The sequence below is a fragment of the Prionailurus bengalensis genome, chromosome B1, assembly GCF_016509475.1.
Source record: "Prionailurus bengalensis isolate Pbe53 chromosome B1, Fcat_Pben_1.1_paternal_pri, whole genome shotgun sequence".
Lineage (NCBI taxonomy): Eukaryota > Metazoa > Chordata > Mammalia > Carnivora > Felidae > Prionailurus > Prionailurus bengalensis.
Genome location: NC_057344.1, coordinates 30,878,062 through 30,899,097, shown reverse-complemented (window position 1 = coordinate 30,899,097; position 21,036 = coordinate 30,878,062). Strand labels below are relative to the sequence as shown.

Sequence of the window (21,036 nt, the reverse complement as noted above, 5' to 3'; positions counted from 1 at the left end):
TACATTCTCTGCAAAGATACTGAAATATTTGGAAATTTTCTGTAGTGTTGATGTAATTTGTCCTGGTTTTGGGAGACACAGTTGCATTTTTGAAACTGTAGATACTTTCCAGTAACAGATAACTCTCTTTTGGGGGTTGAGGGTAGAGCAGGGAATGCAACTTCTGCCTGATTTATTTCCCTTAGAGCAAGAAACAAATAGCCTTGTTTATTATTAGTCATAGTTATTACACTATTCATAATCTGTTTTCCCTTAAGTATAGTACTGCAATGATGAATGACAACATATATACAGAACAAAATGAATTTATTGCAGGATGTATTTTCAGTGACATGAACAAGAAATTAGGTCTGCAATATGTTCAAGCTGTGCTGGGCAACTCTAATTCTGCCCAAGAATTCACCTTGGAGAAGGATGAGGAAGGAAGGATAAGATGAGCAGACACACTCCTAACTGATATTAGGTTGTAAGCTCCTGTCTCTGAGGACAGGGCCACGTCTTAGCCATTTTGTTTTATTACTTAGAGCCTCATTTACAGTATACAATGAAATGAATGTTGAATACATTGAAACGAAAGTGACTTTTTTTAAATTATGATTTTCCCTCCATCACAATGATTAACATATATTGAATGCTTATTGTATGTTGGAAACTGTTCTAAGTGCTTTGCATGTTTTAATTCACTCAATCCTCATAACAACCCTGGAAGGTAAATTCTGTTATTGCCCCCACTGTGTATAGAAGGAAAACTAGGACCAAAGAAATTGTGTAATTTGCAAGATTAAATAACACAGCTAAATAGATTAGATCTGGTGTTAAATCCAGGATATGCTGGCTATAGATGCTGCCGTCTTAATCGCAACATTCTCCTGCTGTGTGTGTGTGTGTGTGTGTGTGTGTGTGTGTGTGTTATGAGTGAGAGTATGTTTTTCTCCAAATTGCTAATGATTTATACTACTATAATCTACTATAATCTATTATCTTCCCTTTCCTCATTGAATTATGCTGCAAATATTAAAGGCTTACTTTCATGTTTTTTTTCAATTGATGCTTACCCATTCTTGTGTCAGTACCACACCATTATTCCATAACATCTTTTAATATGTTTGACCCATCCCTTCCCATTACTCTTATTTTTCAAAATTGTTGCTATTTCTCCACATTATTCTATCTTTCCTTTTTTGTTTTCAATGTGTTTTCCTGACTTTGGAAAAACCCTTCTTCCTCCAGAGTAAGGAGACCTGAGGCCAGGAGCATTCCTTTCAAGTGATGCAGGAAATACAGAGCTCAAAATGGATTCTGAAGCTGATAAACAAAAAAATAACCTTAGGATGGGGACAGAGGTAGGATGTTGAGTACATGTGATGAGCTGGGTCTTGTCACTCTAGCTTTGCCTTTTTCAGGTGTGTGTGTGTGTGTGTGTGTGTGTGTGTGTGTACATGTACAAATATATATATTTTTCTGGGCTTCAGTTGACATCTTTTCTGGATCCAGGAATGGTAAATGATTTGGGAAAGCAGTTATTTTAGTTCACAGAATAGTAACTCTGGGTAGAGGGAATCTGATTTTTCTCTAGGCCAATGTGTCCTTGAAAAGATGGTTGCTAATATGCAGAAGCCAATGGAATAGTAGAAAAATGATTCGGAGTGCTTCAATTATCTTTCTTATGGGATAAGTCTTGGTGATATTCAGCAAAGAGTCTTCTGCAGTTCAGGGACTTCTGCAATTTGGGGTGGAAAAGTTCGGTTCGGGGGAAGGGAGGTGGAAGTTTCCTCTGCTTTGATGGTAACAACTATAATTTATCGCATGCTTATTGTGTGCTATGTGATACTCTAAGAGCTGGACTTATTTTATCCCTTTGCATCTACCCAAGTCTATAATGTAAGTTTCACTGATGAGGAAGCAGAGGATCAGATCAGCTGGGTGGCATAACTCATCAGAGTAATACAGCTGATAATTCAGAACTGAGTTAAAATCTTTGACATGGTTCGCAGGGCCCCACACAATCTGGCCTCTGCCTGTCTATCAGTCTCATCTCACGCCATCCAAATTCAGTCACGCAGGAGTCCTTTTATCCAGTTCCTTAAACATGCTTGTTCACTGTGGCAGAAGCACCACTCTGTATTCCCCAGCACATCTTCTTTCCGTCCCCAAAACACAGAAAACTTACTTTGCCAGCCTTCCCTGGATTTGGGTGGGACTACATGACTAATGGGCATGAAGAGTGATGTATAATACCCCCAGACCTGGCAACTAAAGCATTTCACATCCTTGACTACATTTTCTGCCCCCCATCTGCACAGCTGGATGTATAGGACCCTTGGAGAGCAGAGGGCCGAACCTCAAGATAACATCCCTGCTTCACTAGTCAGACAACAGCTACCTAGGTCAGCTGCTCACAAAGCTGTGATATAAGAGAAAAACTTTTATCAAATGAGTAGCTGAGACTTTGGAGTGGTTTGTTACAGCACCTAGTATTACTATGCATGACTAAATCGCTTACTCTAGACTAGAGGTTGGCATTTTTTTTCAGACTATGTCATAAATATGTTAGGTTTTGCAGGCCACACAGTCTCTTTTGTGCAACTATTCAACTCTCGTCCTGTAGTGTGAAAATGGCCTTAGGTCATACATTAGTGACTAGGCATGGCTGGGTTCCAATAAAACTTATAAAAACAGACACAGGATCGATTTGGCCTACAGACCAAAGTATGCTGACCCCTGTACTAGACTAAAGGACTACAAGGGCATGCTGTCTGGTCTTTCTCCATCTTTGGAGACTTTTCTGTCTTTGCTCCATCACTCCCAGACTCAATCCACCCTTTGCCTGGCTGAACTGGGACTGACTCTTCATACCTCAACTATAACTTCAGTTTCCATGAGAGGATGTTTCCTATTTTCCCCCTTTCTCTGCCTCTCTCTTCCAACTAGGTCAGGACCTACATCAAATATTCCTGTATCAGTTACCTATACTTCCTTTTTCGTAATTAGCTTCCCATTTATAATTTGTTCTATGTTTTTCTTCCTCGCTATGCTGAGCCTTTCATAAGAAAAAGAGGTTATGTCTACTTCATTCACTGTTTTATCTCTAGCACCTAACATAGGACCTGGAATAGAGTAGATGCTATAAATACATATGGAGTCAATGGGTAACTATAAGGCATATATTATTAACTACTGTCTTCAATATATAGAATCTGTGAAAACTCATCCTCCTTCCCCTTCCCTCTCCTCTTCCTCCCTGTCCTTCGGTCCTTGAGCTCAATATAACCAAAAAGGAAACCAAACCCACAATTATGGTATTATTGTCACACTCTTGAATGGAGAAAATACCACAGAAATATATATCCTCAGGCATATTTCTTTGGTGTAAATACTGACCTTGTCTTCACCTCAGTCAATATTTTTTCTTCAAGACCATAAATCGTGGGATGTCTTCTCATAAAAGCCAATCTGTGTCACAGCTCTGAAAACTAATTCCATCTTGAGCCCCATAAATGGGAAGAGGCTATTTCTGAAATTCTGTCATCATATTGCTCTAACACCTATAAATCTGAAAAGCTTTCCAATTTTCCTCAATATTGTACATATTAGGTTAGTGGACTACACCAAATGGTCAAATATAGTTCCACCATATACAATCAGAGAAGATAGGAGAAAAATGCATTCTATTTTCAGGATAAAGAAAACACAAGAAATATAAGAAATAATGGCAGTTTAGAATAGCATAATAACAGAAAGCTACATCAAGATTATAAGAGAGCAGCCGACATAGACAGTCCATGAAGATGAACTTGTAGTCCTGTTGAGTGTCGGGTTTGCTCTGATAAAAAGCAGGGGATGGAGAGCTCAAATACTGTCATGGGCAAATTCTCAATGCAGCTAAGATTACTGGGACTACAAGCTGAGGGGGAGTGGTGCTTTCGAGCTCCTCATGTGTTTCCCCATGGCATCTGAACCAAAGGCAGGAGACACAAGTTGCCCATCTGGGAAAAGTCCAAAGCCATTTACTCAAAGGCGGCAGCAATAATCATGTGGTCACGGAGAGTCAGTGGGAATCTCTGCAGGTCAGTTAGAGAAGGGGCTGGGGTGTCAATTCCTAAGGACCTGCAGTGTCAGTCACGGAGTTTATAGCCATTTACAGCTTTCAGTCTAAGATACAGCCTAAGAAATATTTCAAACATAATACACTTCAGAGAATAAAAATAGATTCCTACTATTTTTCATATAGGAAAACTTCACAGATCCTAAAATGGGAGTTCATGAAAGCATAGCTGTGGCCCCAGTTCATTTACAGAAATGGATCAACCTTCCAAATCTGTTTTCTTGTTTTTGAACTTTTTTCATGTTTATTTATTTTTGAGAGAGAGAGAGAGAGAGAGCGAGTGAGCACATGAGTGGGGGAGGGGCAGAGAGAGAAAGAGACACAGAATCCAAAGCAAGTCTCCAGGCTCCGAGCTGTCAGCACAGAGTCTGACGCGGGGCTCAAACTCACGTACCATGAGATCATGACCCGAGCCGAAGTCGAATGCTCAACCGACTGAGCCACCCAGATGCCCCTCAAATCTGGTTTCTTACTAGCCGCTGGAATCTTTACCTCTGACAAGGAAGAGAAAAGCCTTCTAACTGCACTGTCATCATTCTGTCTCTAGAAACCAACTCATTGTACTGTGCCATAAATATCTGCAGAATTTATGAATAACTGATGTGATTGGATGGATGGATGGATGGATGGATGGATGGATGAATGGAAGAAAGACAGCAGCCAAGGAGAGTAGAGTTAACATTTGGCCCTAAGTCCATCTGTTTTCTCATTTTCTGATACTCTTTCTCACTTCTATAATGATCATTGGTCAAGGGGTTTTATGCTAACAACACAACAGCTAATCCATATGCATCACTTTTACATACCGTATTTTATGTAATATGAAGCGTTCAGCCTCGGTTTTCTGGGTGCCTTTCATTTGCTCATGTTCATCCAGATGTCACTTGACAAGTAACCACCACTTTCAGCTTCATGTGAGCTGGGCACCTGTATGACCAGGGTTCTGTTCAGCACTCGCCAGACAGAGGACTCGTTGTCATTCTGAATAACTGAATTAAGAGACCTCGGTCAGTTACATTTAAAACGCAAGGCTTCAAATTATGCCTTCTGAGGGGATTCAGTGTGATGATTAGGATAAGTAAACACATCAAGCGCTCAATATATATGCTGAGCCAAATGTAATAAAGGAAGAAAGAAACGTTTTTTTTCTCCACTGTGTCATTTTGTTTTGCAACTCTAAGCGTTACTGCATGCTATAATTCTCCAGAATGACACTTAATTCTTCAGCTAAAATGCTGTATCAGACATATTTCAAGCTAATTATTTGGCATCATAAGATCGTATTCTGTTCTCTAATAGCTTTGCAACATACTTTTTCATGAGAGCATCAGTGATTTCCACAGATGAAAAAAAATGATGAAAGACAAATAACGATGATCTGGGTTGATAATCGGGTTGCCTGGGCTCATTGCTGTGTAGGGCTGAACCTCTGCTTTGGAAAAGTCATTTTATGCCCTACTGCCAGGGTGCTGGGCTCTCCTGCTAATTAAACAGCCACATTAGTTTCTTTCTCTCTTGTTTTGTTTTGTTTTTTTAAATTTTTTTTCAACGTTTTTTATTTATTTTTGGGACAGAGAGAGACAGAGCATGAACGGGGGAGGAGCAGAGAGAGAGGGAGACACAGAATCGGAAACAGGCTCCAGGCTCTGAGCCACCAGCCCAGAGCCCGACGCGGGGCTCGAACCCACGAACCGCGAGATCGTGACCTGGCTGAAGTCGGACGCTTAACCGACTGCGCCACCCAGGCGCCCCTTGTTTTGTTTTTTTAAACAAAGTTTATTATTTTTCTATTATGGCAAATTTAGAGAACATAAAACACCAAATATAAGAACCAACAAGTCACTCTTCTCTTCTCCACCTTCCCCCCCCCCCCCCGCCTGGCCCCGCCCAAAGTTTATCCACCTGTAAATCTTTATTGAGCACTGATTACGCGACGGGCACCATTCTAGACACTGATATTGTTGACTTTCTGAATACCCATTGCCACTCAGATTAAGATCTGTGAGTAAAATGTCCTGTGATGAATGTGTAGCTAGTGAAGTTTGTCTTTGGTCCTCTGTCCCTTTATCTCTGCCTCAGTTCTTCCATAACTGCCTTCACTGATTTTCAGAAATTCCCTGCCCAGCACACTAGGACTCTGGGGTCCTTTGGTCTACTTCATGCTGACGTAAAGCTTGCTTTCAAGAATGGTTCTGAAAGGAGCTCATGACAAGCTAAAAAGAATTCATGACTCCTGATACCTTATAGCACTCTAGGGTTTCTGGGCTTCTTGCGCTCAGCAAAGGCAGTTTCAAAATCAAAAGATGAAAGAATGTTTGCCTGTGATAATGCTACATGAGCTAAACAAAACAGAAGTCTTGCTTGGAATTTCTATTAGTCTTTGATGTACAAAAGGATGAAAAATTATTACTCAAGTACAGCTTGGTAAACAAAACCTTGAAAACAATGTAGCCAAGTGGTAAAAATGAAAGCTCATCCTCTTTATTGGTGAAATTTCCAGCACAGAACTGAAGGTGGGTGTGGGCGAAGGTGGGGGCGGGGTAGGCTGGTTCCTACTGCTGTTTAGGGGTGGTGCTGGCCTTGCCTAAATATTTTTCACATTTTCCATGGTAGTTGAAAGAGGAGGGAGCCAGCAGTGTGTGGCAAGGGAAACTGCTAGTAACCCGCTTTCCTGGACGCTGTGCCTGGTCGTCTGACAACATGGAAACCGGCCCAACTTGCCTAACGGATGTCATCTCATCTTGCTGCAGCTGACCTGAAAGGGTGCTCCTTATATAGATAGATCAAGAGCCTTCTTTGGGTATTGGAGTCTTCGGCTGCTCAGAGATCAAAGAGAAGAACCCTTCCTCCAGATTTTGAATATCAAGATTTTTCTCTAAAGAGATTTTTCTTCTATGCTTCTCTGGGCTGCTGTTAATTTGCAAACCAACTGAGTGGGTTAAAAATGTCTTTTGATCACATACCAACATGTGGTCATCAGAACACTGGTGACATTCAACCACAAAAGAAAACCGGGGAGGGAGGGATCTCAAAGTGACCTTGGTGACAAAAGGGACTTCCGCAGTGAAACATGTACCCCAGGCAAGGGTGTCACACAATGAGCAGACTGTGACCAGCTGACATTTCATCAGTGAGTCGCTGCTCAAGTATTTGGAGGGGATGCATTGATCCCACTCTCCTGGAAACCCCCAAAAGCTTTCATAAAATGCCTGCTTTCATTTAGCTGTTGTTAAAACAACTAAAATTCCCTCTCATAATTGTTGGGACATCTCAACAATATAGTCCTTTCTTTCCCAGTTTGCAGCTCAAACAAATATTGTTTCATTTATTTCTTGCGGGTTCCTCAGCCTCATACCAATGTAAACAACTTTTCATGTCCAAAGGCATTTTCCAGGACTCCCTGAGGGTGGCAGTATTGTTCACACGTCGATGGCTAGTATCAGAAATTGGGCACCTGTTAGGGAAATGATTTAAGGAGGATGGATTTACACTATCAAAATGAGCAAAGTATATAATGAGGAATGAGGATTCCTTTGGGCCTACAGTATAACCAATGCCCCCAGAGCCATTCGTTCCAACGTGTACATGAAGTGCAAAAATAAAAGATGAAACTTAAAATGCTCATGTCAACAGAAATAGATGGATAAAAGTGGCAATGGAAATACTATTTCAAATAGGCTCAATTCCAGGTAATTACTTAATACAAACTTACTACCCACAATGCCTCAGGGTCTATGAGTTATCCACAGACAGCTGGCTGGGCAGAGTTAGATGATGTCAATTCACCAGGAATTTTTCAGGAGGAGACAAGCTACTATTGCTCTCATCCAACTTAAGTCTCCAAGAATTTGCAAGTCTTATTAGTAAACACCCTATTGTCCTCTGAGTTAAGTCATTTGAAGGTCATGTAGCAAGACGGCTCTAACAAGATATTTCACACTTACGCTTACGTGAAAAAAGCTTCTCAGAATAATCCAAAGTGGAATTGAGCAACTAGAATTGAGTGAAACTCATTGGCAATTTTAAATGAGAAAAAAAAATCATTATCCATAGTATTGATTGGAAAGAGGACATCCATTTCTAGGCACAGTCAAAATCGATTACTTCCTGTAATCACTATGCCTGTGATGGTGTTTGGGCACACCTGGAGATGATGTCACAGTGTCACCTAGGAACTTGGTAAATAATTGATACTGGACCCTGAGTGAAAATTTTGAAGGGATACATTGAGTAGCTGAAAGGGCAAAGCTGCCATTTAGTTTCTATAAACGGGTCAGGGAGTATAAGGAAAGCCCCTGAATATGGAGAGCTGGGAATATTCAGGTCTTCCCAGAACACTTCAGATTGAGAGTTCCTAGATTTCTAGTTGAGTCACTTCTACCTTTTATTATATATGGTCATTGGGGTTTTCCAGTTTTTAGGATTCTCAAAGAGGAGGCACAGATACTTGTATTTGTTTTTAAGTGATGAAAATGAGGTAGCATAACTTTTCCATTCTGCAGTGCTTGATAAAGCAGTGAGTTGCCTGATACTGAGTTACACATCAGTGTCAGCCGTTTACTGAGTCCCTTAAGAACTTCCCTTCCTGGAGGCCACTGGTAATAATTATGGACAAGTCTCTGTAGAGAAGTATCATTTATAGAAAATTTTGAGTTAATAAATAAAATACTTACTGAATGGTTACTAAATTTCAGATACTGTTAGAAGTACTTTATATTTATTACCTTTATTTGTATAAATACATTGTATACATAACTTTACTATATTTATCTATTACATTTAGTCTTCACAACATCCTATGAGGAAGGTACTAACATTGCTTTTTACTTGTTAAGCAATGAGATTGAGGCTCAAAGAAGTTTAGCTTGCCCAAAGCCATTACTAGTAAAGGGTAGAGCCAGGATTCAAACTCTATGCTTCCTTCTTAGAGGAGAAAGCAGATAAATTTATGAAACCATTTAATGGGCTTGTGAATTTATTAAATGTTCTTTAATTTAAGATTTTAGTTTGGCAGAGGGTGGTTGGTTAGCTTGGCTATATGTTGATTGTTACCAGACCTCAGATAAAATCCCTTACTTGAAGCCCACCATTTTGAAAATGCATCCCATTGGCTGAAAGGAATCAGATAGCAGAGTGTGATGTGCTGGCATTAAACCAGATTTTGCAGGGATAAAGAATAGTGTCTTTTTTACTTTAAAGGACAATGTAGGAAGGCATATATCTAGAGATAACCCGTTTATTTAATGGCGGTCACCCTAGGGGCTCAACTCTCCAACAGTGAACCCAAAGCTTTGTCTGGTCAGTGCCCAGCTGCTGCTTCTGCCATTATTGGGGCACTTATACTTCTCAACAGAGTTTTACCTACTAGATTTCTTCATTCTTCCCACAAATGAGACCTGGAAGATGTGCATGGGCCAACCATAGGTCACATAGTTGGATGGGTTATTCCTTGAAGGAGAGGAATAAGGAAATATGTATCAGCCACCTGACATGTAAGCAAGAAAAGACCCCTTTACTCTTAAAGAGATGCCTTCTGGCTCAGTTAAAGTTAGGTTGCAGCACAGCTCAGTGGACTGAACTCCCTGAGCGCTGTCATCCCTGTGGTGTCCAGTGATTACTGGCCTGCCATCCACCCTTCAAGGGCCAATCCTGAAATCAATGTTGGTGCTATGCCAATGGAGATTCCAACTAGTTTCTATAGTTAGATTTAGTTATTTTGCAGTAATGGTGGAATTGGAGGACCCTCACTCAAAATCATTGCTCAGTCTAGGCATGGATTACGCAATTTTAAGCAAGCAGGGGCAAGGAGCAGGGAGGAAATCAGATTTTAATGGGGCTTCAGAGAGTAGGGATAATCTGCAACAGGGTTCTCAACTATTTCTGGCATCACAAGTGTGCACATGATGTACCAGGAAATTAATATTATAAATATAATTAAAAAATAAAGGACATAAATTGGCATTTCTTAGCATAGCCCTTGATAGGAAATACCTGGGAAATTTACTACAAATTCAAATCTGTGAGTGACACCTGTTGAATCAGAGCTCTAATCCCTTAGCGAAAAGGCAGACATTAGGAGAGCTGATTGGTGATGTAAGTAGAGCAATGGTTCTCGAAATGTAGTTCTCAGACCAACAGCATGAGCACCGCCAGGGAACTTACTGGATATACAAATTCTTGAGTCCTACCCTAGACCTACTGATCAGAAATGGATTGGGCCCAGCAAGCTGTGTTTAACAAGACTTCCTGGTGATTCTGCTATGTGTAAAGTTTGGGAACCACTGGAAAAGAGAGTTCTCTATGGGCCTATAATGACACAAAGTAGCTGTTGAGCCCGAAATATGTGGGAGTGGGGCTCTGAGGTCTGTATTTTTAGTGTGTTTCCCTGGTGATTCTGCTGTATACTTGCTTGAGAGCAATTGCTCTAGAAGAACAAAAGTTTTCTTTTCTTTTTGTCTTTTGCCAAGGTACTTCCTGTTATCTCCAAGCTAAGAACAAGATTATTCTTCTAGTTACTAAAAGCCCACCTACTTGGGCGAAGGGCAGGGTAGAAACATCGTTCTGTATGTCCTTTAGAATCTTGGTGTAGATACATGTAAATGTGCATGCGTGTATGTAAATATTTAAAGTAATGATCAACCTCTGCCCAAGAGACTATTACTGTACTATGTCTAAAAATTAACCAATTCCCCCTTCATTTTAATGCACTGCCTGAAATTTTACAAATTAGAGATGTATTTAGATTAATAAGCATTTTTTTAAAAATTCAGAGATGAAAGTAAAAGATTTCACAAAAATAGAAAAACAAACCCTAAAATGTGTATAGAACCACAAAAGACTCTGAATAGACAAAGCATTCTTGAGAAAGAAGAACAAAGCTGGAGGCTTCATATTCCTTGATTTCAAACTACATTACAAAGCTATAGTAACTAAAGCAGTAAGGTATTGGCTTAAAAAAATAGACACATAGATCAGTGGAATAGAATAGAGAGCCCAGAAATAATTCCACGCATATATGGCCAATTAACTTACAACAAAGGAGTCAAGAACACACAATTGGGAAAGGATAGTCTCTTCAATAAATAGTGTTGGGAAAACTGGACAGTCACCTGCAAAGGAATGGGACTCGACCCCTATCTTCCTCCATACACAAAATTTACCCTGAGTAGATTAAATACGTGACTGTAAGACCTGAAGCCATAAAACTCCTAGAAGAAAACAAAGGTACTAATTTCCTTGACACAGGTTTCAGCGATGATTTTTTGAATCTGACATCAAAAGCAAAAGCAACAAAAGCAAAAATAAACAAACAAGTGGGACTACATCAAACTATAAAGCTTCTGCCCAGCAAAGGAGACCAACAAAATGAAAAGGTAACTTACTGAATGGGAGAAAATATTTGCAAATCATATTCCAGTGAGAGAGTAATATCCAAAATATATAAATAATTCATACAACTCAATAGCAAAATCCAAAACAATCCGATTAAAAGTTGGGCAGAATGAGGTGCCTAGGTGTCTCAGTGGGCTGAGTGTCCGATTCTTGATTTCAGCTCAGGTCATGATCCCGGGGGCATGGGATCAAGCCCCACCTTGAGTGTGCTGAGTGTGGAGCCTGCTTAAGTTTCCCTCTCTCTCTCCCTCTGTCCCTCTCCCCCACTCGTATGTGCTCTCTCTTTCTCTAAAAAAAAAAAAAAGAAAACAATTGGGCAAAACATCTGAATGGACATTTTCCAAAGAAGTCATACATATGGCCAACAGGTACATCAAAAGGTACTCAGCATCACTAATCATCAGGAAAGTGCACATCAAAACCACAATGAGATATCACTTCACACCTGTCAGAATGGCTGGTATCAAAAATATAAGAAATAAGAAATGTTGGCAAGGATGCGGAGAAAAGGAACACTTGAGCATTGTTGGTGGGAATGTAGATTGGTGCAACCGCTGTGGAAAACAGTATAGAAGTTCCTCAAAAAATTAAAAACAGAATTACCATATGATCCAGCAACTCTACTTCTGGATATTTATTCAAAGAAAATGAAAACACTAACTTGAAAAGATATATGCATACTCATGGTCATCACAGCATTATTTACATTATTATCCATATTCTAAGATATGGAAACAACCTAAGTGTCCACTGATGGATGAATGAATCAAGAAATTGTGACATACAGACATACACACACACATACACACATATACACCACATACATATATAATAATAGTATTTGGCCATAAAAAGAATGAAGTTTTGCCATTTGTGACAACATGGATGAAACTTGAGAACATTATGCTAAGTGAAATAGGTCGGACAGAGAAAAACAAATACCATATGATCTCTCTTATAAGTGGAGCAAGCTCATGGGAACAGAGAACAGATTTGTGGTTGCCAGAGGCAGGGTAGGAGGGGTGGGAGAAATGGGTGAACTGTTTTTGTTTTTGTTTAAATAAATTACATTTTTTAAAAGGAAAGTATATGTATAAATTGGTGTTAATATTAGAAGAACTTTTAGAGATCACCAATCTTGTATATTTCTTGTTATGATGGTACCTGTTTCGTATTTTAGTACCTTTTCTCCAAATGACATTCATACATGCAAATAAATTTCTCCTGGATGCCAAGGTAGGCACTGCCCACTACCCCTTGCAATTCTATGCAGGAAGGTGTAGAAATTGTCTACCACGATGAGCCAATTCTACCATATATCAGCTCCATCAGAGTATCGTTGGAAGCCAATAGGCCTTTGTTATAGCTCTTTGGCTTGAATAAATAGTCCTATTTCAGGGGGCTAATTTCTTAAGAACCTCAGGGGACAGTATTACCATCTCTTTAAGTGAGGGTATAGCATGTCTCTCAGATATCATTTGGTGTATTTTGACCGAACAAGCCATTTTCCTCATAATCACCTGAGATACCAGGTATAATCATCATGGCTGGTCACCACCCAGACTGCCAGCAAGGTTAAACTCGCTTTCCAATGCACCCTGTTCATTTCCAAGAAGGGGAAGAGAGCATTCTGCCTCCCTGTAGAAATGACACGATATTCACCTCAAGCATGAAAATTATGGAGCTTCTGGCAAGTTCTGAGGTTCAGATTTGGTCTGGTAGGGCTAGACATTTACATAAACCAAGGTCATGGCTGCTGCTAGAGCAAGCATGAAAATTATGGAGCTTCTGGCAAGTTCTGAGGTTCAGATTTGGTCTGGTAGGCCCAGACATTTACATAAACCAAGGTCATGGCTGCTGCTAGAGCAGCCTCTGTTGGGTGAGGCACAGACTACTTCCGATGAATTGTGCTTGAAAAACATGATAGAGTCTACTGCTGTTTTTCACTCTCCATGTTTCCCCCACTCTTTGTGCTCTTCTGCCTCAAACTAGGTCCTCTTTCTTACCAAGATCCATGCTTCCCACCGAACCTCAGAATCCTGCCACCAGCACTAGCTCTGTCCCTGTCAGCCTGCTTCAGGAGACCTGTCTCCTACCTTGTTCAATCACATCTTTCTCAGGCAATCCAGATTGGTCATCCAGGGGCAGATGTTTTCTTACCAGGATGCAGTGGAAGTACAGCCATGTGAGTTTAGTAACTGATGCTTGGTTCCGTGAAAAGCTTTTATGCTCCCTTTTTGTGCTCTAAACAAAGCCCTATATAAATAAGTACACCTTAATCATTTTGGATTGCTACCTTCTCTTGCTGCTTCCCCATTTTCTAGTCTAGTGCCTCTTGATGAACAGCTTTTAAGGAAGTTGATGCTTTTAGGTACCCACAGGCTTATAGAGAGCAATCAGAGTGTTGGGTAGAAAGCAACCTTCCAGAAGTAGAAACTCAGAAAGAGTAATGCTCTTCAGGTTGCGCTGTTCTCGTATACTTTCCTACGATTATGAATCTGATCCGACGTGACCTCATGGGCAGAGAGATCCTTATCTGTTTGGATATTATGTTAAATCATTCCTTGAACAAACATTGAAGTTTACATAGCATTCTCTTTGGGAAAATCCCAAGGAATGTGAGTTTGGAAGCCCCAAAACATGACATTGAGTATAGGAAATGTAACTTCTTGAGATTAGATAAAATGTTAGTGATTTTGCTGTGAGACTCACTCTCCAGAATAATCAAAGATGGCTAGAAACTACTGGTGATTTATTCCCCACTGTTATGCTCTAAATAGGCTTGGTAACTAATTTCAAGAAAAACAGAAGAAACATATCTGTTTCTGAAGCTGAAGGTCTTGTTCACTTCTGACTTGACCTGCTTTATTTACCCGGACCCAGACAACACCAACACCAGTTACACTGAAAGGGATCCTAGTCTCCTGGGCAGGGCTTATTGCAGTGGCCTTGGGATCTGAGCCTGCCATTCTTGGCTCCTTTCAATCAAATTAATTGTACTCTGCAGGAATGGGAGTTAACAGTCAACAAATTATTTTCTGAGAAGTTGTGGGGACATTACATTGAGATCTTGCATGCCTTGCAGAGGTGCTGAGACTATGACAGCTTAAAGCTGTTGGAATAGGATCATATCAGGCTATTCCATATGGGCCTGGCCTTCTTTCTCATGTAATTGGACCTCATCAAACATGTCAAGCAGCTACAGTTGGACGGCTGATGTTCTCTCCTGGAAATGGGTGGTTCTAAAGGTGACTCCCCTCAGGAAAATCTCTCCCCTGAGAATTTTGTCCCCTTTAAATGCACATGGCTTTTCCATCCAAATGACAGGGAAACCACATAAAAATCCATCCACCATGGGTATTGGTACAGTGATTCCTCATTCTTTCAAGCTTATCTCCCTTCACTCTACTGTTTGCCCATCCTCTTGCCCATAGCTCTTCTGGATTCTCCTCTCATTTTGACTTTAAATCTTGGTTTCTACTTTTCATGTGGCTGCTTGATTTTGGTACCTCTCTGCTTGTTGTTTCTGTTGTTGTTTTCCCCCAAATATTCTAAATTGGAAATTGATTCCCTCAAGACTTCAAAACTTTTCTCATCTGTTCCATGTGCTGAAACTATGGACAAGAAGCTCCCTAATCTCTTCTCATTTGCCTGCAGGGAGGTTGGGTTGATTAGTGTTTTTATTTTTAGTCCCTTAGAATGCACAGGGCATATCCATGAGTATGGCCCCGGGGAATCATATGTCATCTGATGGCTCTAAAATTCCTCTGACTTTATCACTCCCATTTTCTGACTGTTTTGCTACCCCTTGCTCATTGGCTTTCTGGTTCTCTCTGATTATTTTGGCTTTGTGTCTTGGCTCTACCATCTTCTTTCTTTAAAAAAACAAAACAAAAAAACCTGCAACCTAGGACTTTGCGCACTTAAAAAAAATATATGTGCCAGCTCTGAGAGTGGTCATCTTTGAGATTATTCCACCTTGGCTGTGGGCCTCACTCAGCACTAGCTTTTCCTAGCTTCACTGGTTACATGCATGTTGGGCCATGTTGAGAGTACAGTAGTGTTGATCCCTTTTCTGTAAGTTCAGCTTTCAAGTAATTGAAGGCAATGATCTCCCTGCCCGTAGGCTAACCAATTGTAGCTCATGTGACCTTAGCATTTAGTCTCTTTACCAAAAGATTTATCAAAAGGTTGAGACCTCCTCTGCTGGATACACTCCAGTTCATTCATACCCTTCATGGCATGTGGTTCTCAGAACAAAACAAATCAGCATGATATTGAGGGTACCATCATACCCTTTGTTCCATGAACTAACGTATTCCTTTAACAGAGCCTAAGTTCATACTTGAAATTTTGGCATCTCTCTCACAATGCTAATATTAATGTTTAATACTTGGTTAGTGAAAATCCAGATCCTGTCTATACTGTTCAGACATACCTTATCCTTCCTATAACTGGACACTTCTCATCCTTTGAAATTCTTCTAAAGTCTTCATTCTGAAATAAATAAGTAAGTAAGTAAATAAATAAATAAATAAATAAGCAACCTACTACCAAGTACAATACAATGCTTTTCAGACTATGCTCCAGTTGAACCTGGAATTGTCCAGACTATGCTTCTAAAATTAATTCATGTGCTTGCTTATCAATTCACAGAAAAAATTAATTGATAGACTTTTCTCAAGATGTAACATATTTTTTTAACACATTTGCATCTTCTGCTACCTGTCTAATAGTGCTCCACAGTGCAAGTAAAATTGTTAAATTAGCTTTTTTAAAAAAAAAATTTCTAGCTACTTTCCCCTTAAAACGAATTCAAGAAGCTGTCATTTTAATGTATTAGGCATCCCTCCCCTTTCCATGTAGTTCACACATCTGATCAAAATGGTACCATTTGTTATTAATTAAACTGTTGAAAAGACCTCCCCAATGCAAACAAAACGCATTAACTTGTACTCTTTTGGTAAGGTCATTCAGTGAGTGGGAGTTTGCCCTCAGACTCTCTCTAGACATTTCTATTTCTTCTACAAGGATATCATGAGACCTTGTGCAAGGCTTTCTTGCAATTCAGATTCATCTGAAGCATTTATTTCACCAACTAATCTAGTCTGTGTGTGTGTGTGTGTGTGTGTGTGTGTGTGTGTGAGAGAGAGAGAGAGAGAGAGAGAGAGAGCGAGAGAGAGAGAGAGGGAGAGAGAGAGAGAGAGAGAGAGAGAGAGAAATCAGTTGGGCATGATTTGTTCTTGATGGGTCCCGTGGGATCTTCTAGTATTCTCCACATCCCCTTGTATGTGCTCACAACTCAACCTGTTAATATTCTACCCCAGAAATTTGCCTCGATTTCATGTCAAGCTCACTAGTCCATAAATGACAAGCTCCATCTGCATCTGTTTTTAGATAAGCAGGAACATATTTATCCAGTCTCCGTAATTCCACAAAGTACTACAAATTCTTAAGGAACACACACCACAATATGTGTTTTTTACACTCAGGGAACCAGACCACTTCAAAGATGCCAGGTGCTGCTTTATTATACCTTACCCATCTATCAATATTTATCCTACCCTTTCCAGAATAAAAATCAAGCTTGCTGATGACGTAGTCTAATGTAAAATCCACATTGAGCTCCTTTCTATCTTACCATCATCTGTTAATACTACATCAGTAGACCAGGCAGCTGATAAATAAATTTCTTGTTAACCTATTTACTTTTAATATAACAAAAAACGTTTGTTTGCTCTCTTAGCATGCTCGACATTTTTCAGCTCTTTGAAAGTTTTCAGTATTTTAACATCATTTTTAGAGATTCAAACCAATTCCTTCTCTCTTTTTCCTCTGTATGATATCTCCCGCTGACCCTTCTCTTTTGCCCTTGCCTCCTGAAATGTGACTTTCTAGTGACTTCACTATTGAAGGACATTGGTCTCTTTAGCTCTGCCCTCTCTTTGTTTCTTATTGGGATCACTTGTAATTTTTTTTTTTAACGTTTATTTATTTTTGAGACAGAGAGAGACAGAGCATGAACGGGGGAGGGGCAGAGAGAGAGAGAGACACAGAATCGGAAGCAGGCTCCAGGCTCTGAGCCATCAGCCCAGAGCCCGACGCGGGGCTTGAACTCACAGACCGCGAGATCGTGACCTGGCTGAAGTCGGACGCTTAACCGACTGAGCCACCCAGGCGCCCCGGATCACTTGTAATTTTATTACCAGAATACAACTTAAAAAAAATCTGCCCTCTCTTATGAATCATCTTCATGCTTTCTATATCAGGTATGAATTATGGTGGAAGAAGTTGCTTAGAACTTTCTTCTTCATTCAGCTTGTTTTCCCACATGCATGGGAAGGAGGTTGGTTAGGAAGCACATATTCTTCCACACACAAAAATTTTATTGTATTATTTTTTTATTATTGATTTTTTAAAATGTTTATTTATTTTTGAGAGAGAGACAGAGCATGAGCGGGGGAAGGGCAGAGAGCAAGGGAGACACAGAATCCGAAGCAGGCTCCAGGCTCTGAGCTGTCAGCACAGAGCCTGATGCAGAGCTCAGACTCACAAACTGCAAGCTCATGACTTGAGCTGAAGTTGGATGCTTAACCGACTGAGCCACCCAAGTGCACCCCACACAAAAATTTTTTAAAAAATAGTAGTCATGGGGCGGAAAAGGCCTCCCATAAATTGATTAATTGATTAAAAATAACTAAGTTTGGTTTTAAGGAAAGTCTTTTGAAAACATCAGATTTCAGTAGCCACCTGATCCCATGATGTTAGTCCCTGGCCTGTCCCAACCTGCTGCCATAGTAACAGCCTGCTCCCTCCTGACTACCTTGTCTCAAGAACATCCTGTTTCTTCTGATTCCCACTCCAGTTCCTTATTAGGACTGCAGCCAATTCCTGAAATACCTTTATGCAATTCTTGAAATTTCCTTTCTGAACTGGACCTACCTCTCAACACCTCTCACACTGACCCCAAGGATTTGCTTTGTTTACGAGTCAGACATGCATGTGACAGAACTGTTGGTGGCCCACAGTCCTGCTCCCTGCCCCATCACAGTCTTTATATATTGACATCAATCTAGATTTGTCTGTAGTTTACTATGATCAAAGATGGTGAATGTTCGTTCCTATATTAGCCTGCTTCAGGCTTTTTAATGAGTTCTCAGAATATGCATGCAGAAAGAGGGAACATTTTCTCTTCTCTGAAATCAATATAAAATCAATTTTGGAAAGAATTTTAAAAGAAATCCATGACTATATTCAGATTCTAAACATTAGACAGAATTTATAATTTCAAACTGAAAAACATTTTGAAATGTTTAGTGTATACTTGGCTACATGAAAAAGAATGTAGTAAAATAATACAAAATTCCTTGTTCAATTGATAAAAGATTAAATATAAGGTTTGGGTGAAATTTTGGTCTTCTTGCTGAAAATGTCTATCAGCAAGATGGAGTGCCAAGTCTCATTTAAATGTCCCAGAAATTATACTTATATTTAAAATTTTCAAAACAACCCATTATTTCCATTTTAGAGGGGAGGAAAGTGTAGTTGGGGGAAGTAATTGGAATGAAGTTTTTCAGCTAGGAACTTCCAGAACTAGAAAGTAGGTGACCAGCTATCCCAGTCTGCTGAGATTGCCCTGGATTTAGCACCAAAATCCTGGGTCCTGAGAAAGCCCTCCCTTGGTTCCATGCAGACCAGGGCAGTTGGGTCACCCTACTAGTGAGGCCAAATTTGTAAACTTCTGAAGCCTGGGTTTTTTTTCCTTTAATTGCCCAGATTTTATTGGCTCTTTTGAGTTCTGCAATATTCACTTCAGTTGAATTTTAAAATATTGATAATCATCTGCTGTTAACAGAAACAGGGGCTTCAAGGTCTACCAGTGAATTTTAAGACCTCTTACTTTTGACATACCAGGACTTTTTCATAGCTCATTACTTTCTTCTTTGTCCAGCCTCTATACTGACACAGCTTGCTTTCTTGGTAAGAGCTTGCTTGAATTTAACTCACAAATACAGCAAAAGCATTGCATCCTGAAAAGAGGCAAAATTCATAGTGTTAATTCTCATTTCTAAATTTCCAAGTATCTTAGCAGCATTTCTTTGGTGAAATCAGGGTTTGATTAGAGGAATTTTTTTTTTTTGTTATAAAAGAAATAAATCATGAGAATGTAATGTACTGCACGATGACTATAGTCAATGATACTGTATTGTGTATTTGAAAATTCCTAAGAGGTAGATATTTAAAGTTCTCATCACAAGAAAAAAAAACTTTGTAACTATGTATGGTGACAGAAGTTAACTGGAGGATTTAAAAAATTTCTCAGTGTGCGTTTTGACATTTCATTTCATTAACTCAACATGAAAGGCAGGAAGAAGCTTTTCCTAATTAGATTCATAAATCGTAAACCAGAATTAGTATCACTACAAAATCTTAATGAATTCCGAAGAAAATGCCGCATTTCCAAGTACAAGATAAGAATTTTCCATTTCAATGAGGGGAAAAAAAAAGTTAAGGGGGTGTGACGGTCACGTGCAGAAAGCAGCTTGGGGCTCCTGTTAAATCTTCCCAGCTCATTGTAGCCCGTAGTGAGTGCCTCCATCTTTGCTTGGCATGGGGACGTTCAGATTTAGTAACACCAGCTGTTATTTGATTCGGTGTCAGGCTCCGCATCATACGCTGGAGCCTCCTAGCTGGGTTTACCCCTCCAAAATGCCACCATGTCCTGTGTTTGCTGCTCAAACCCCACAGCATGCCACAAGAATCAGGACCATCGCAGAGGGTAATTAAAAAGATGATTTCTTGGGCGCCCGGGTGGCTCGATCGGCTTAGCGTCCCACTTTGGCTCAGGTCATGATCTCAGGGTTTGTGGGTTTGAGCCCCGCGGTGGACTCTGTGCCCACAGCTCAGAGCCTGGAGCCTGCTTCGGATTCTGTCTGTCTGTCTCTCTCTCTCTCAAAAATAAATCAACATAAAAAACAAGATTATTTCTTGTGCAGAATAACTTCATAGCTCCGCCTCTCTCCCACCTGCGGTTGCTTCCAGGAGGTTGCAGGAGTCGGGCATCTCTGGGAAGAACGTTTTAAAGATAATGTTTAAAGAATGTTTGAGGACGTTGAGTTCTCAGTACGTCCTTACCGGATGCTTGTGTTTGCTGGGAACTGGACTAGAGCCGTGAACAAACGCAGCGGTCCCCCCTCGTGGAGGGTTTTAGCTTGGTTTTGCTTTGCACGGTTTCCGTTCCCAGGATGGGCCAACCTCCCTCCAGAAGCAGATGCCCCTCCTTTTGACGCAGTAGCGTCATAACGTCAAGAGCCGCGGAAGGCTACGTCACAGTGGTTACGTCACAGTGCCTAAGTCACAGTGCCTACCGCGTTCAGGTCGCTTCCTCTCATCGTGGGGGCATTTTATCATCTGACGACAAACACCACGGCAACAAGTAGGGTGAGTGCCGCATAGGACGTTATTTTGAGAGAGACCACATTCATATAACTTTTATTCTAGAGCATCATTGTAATTGTTCTATTTTGTTATTAGTTACT

At 40.2% G+C, this 21,036-nt stretch overlaps 2 long non-coding RNA genes across 3 annotated transcripts in view; one reads left to right on the top strand and one right to left on the bottom strand.

Annotated features, from left to right (window-relative positions):
- Window positions 1–20,769, bottom strand: part of LOC122471940 — a 94,371-nt gene extending 73,602 nt beyond the window's left edge. For both annotated transcript variants that reach the window (XR_006294315.1, XR_006294314.1), the window contains exons 1-3: window positions 20,633–20,769; window positions 19,409–19,527; window positions 15,936–15,994 (exon numbers count right to left, since the gene is read on the bottom strand). This is a non-coding gene — a long non-coding RNA (uncharacterized LOC122471940). The remainder of the gene's footprint in view (window positions 1–15,935; window positions 15,995–19,408; window positions 19,528–20,632) is intronic.
- An 85-nt stretch (window positions 20,770–20,854) lies between these two features.
- LOC122471932 overlaps window positions 20,855–21,036 on the top strand; it is a 182,407-nt gene continuing 182,225 nt past the window's right edge. The window contains exon 1 of the long non-coding RNA XR_006294312.1: window positions 20,855–20,938. This is a non-coding gene — a long non-coding RNA (uncharacterized LOC122471932). The remainder of the gene's footprint in view (window positions 20,939–21,036) is intronic.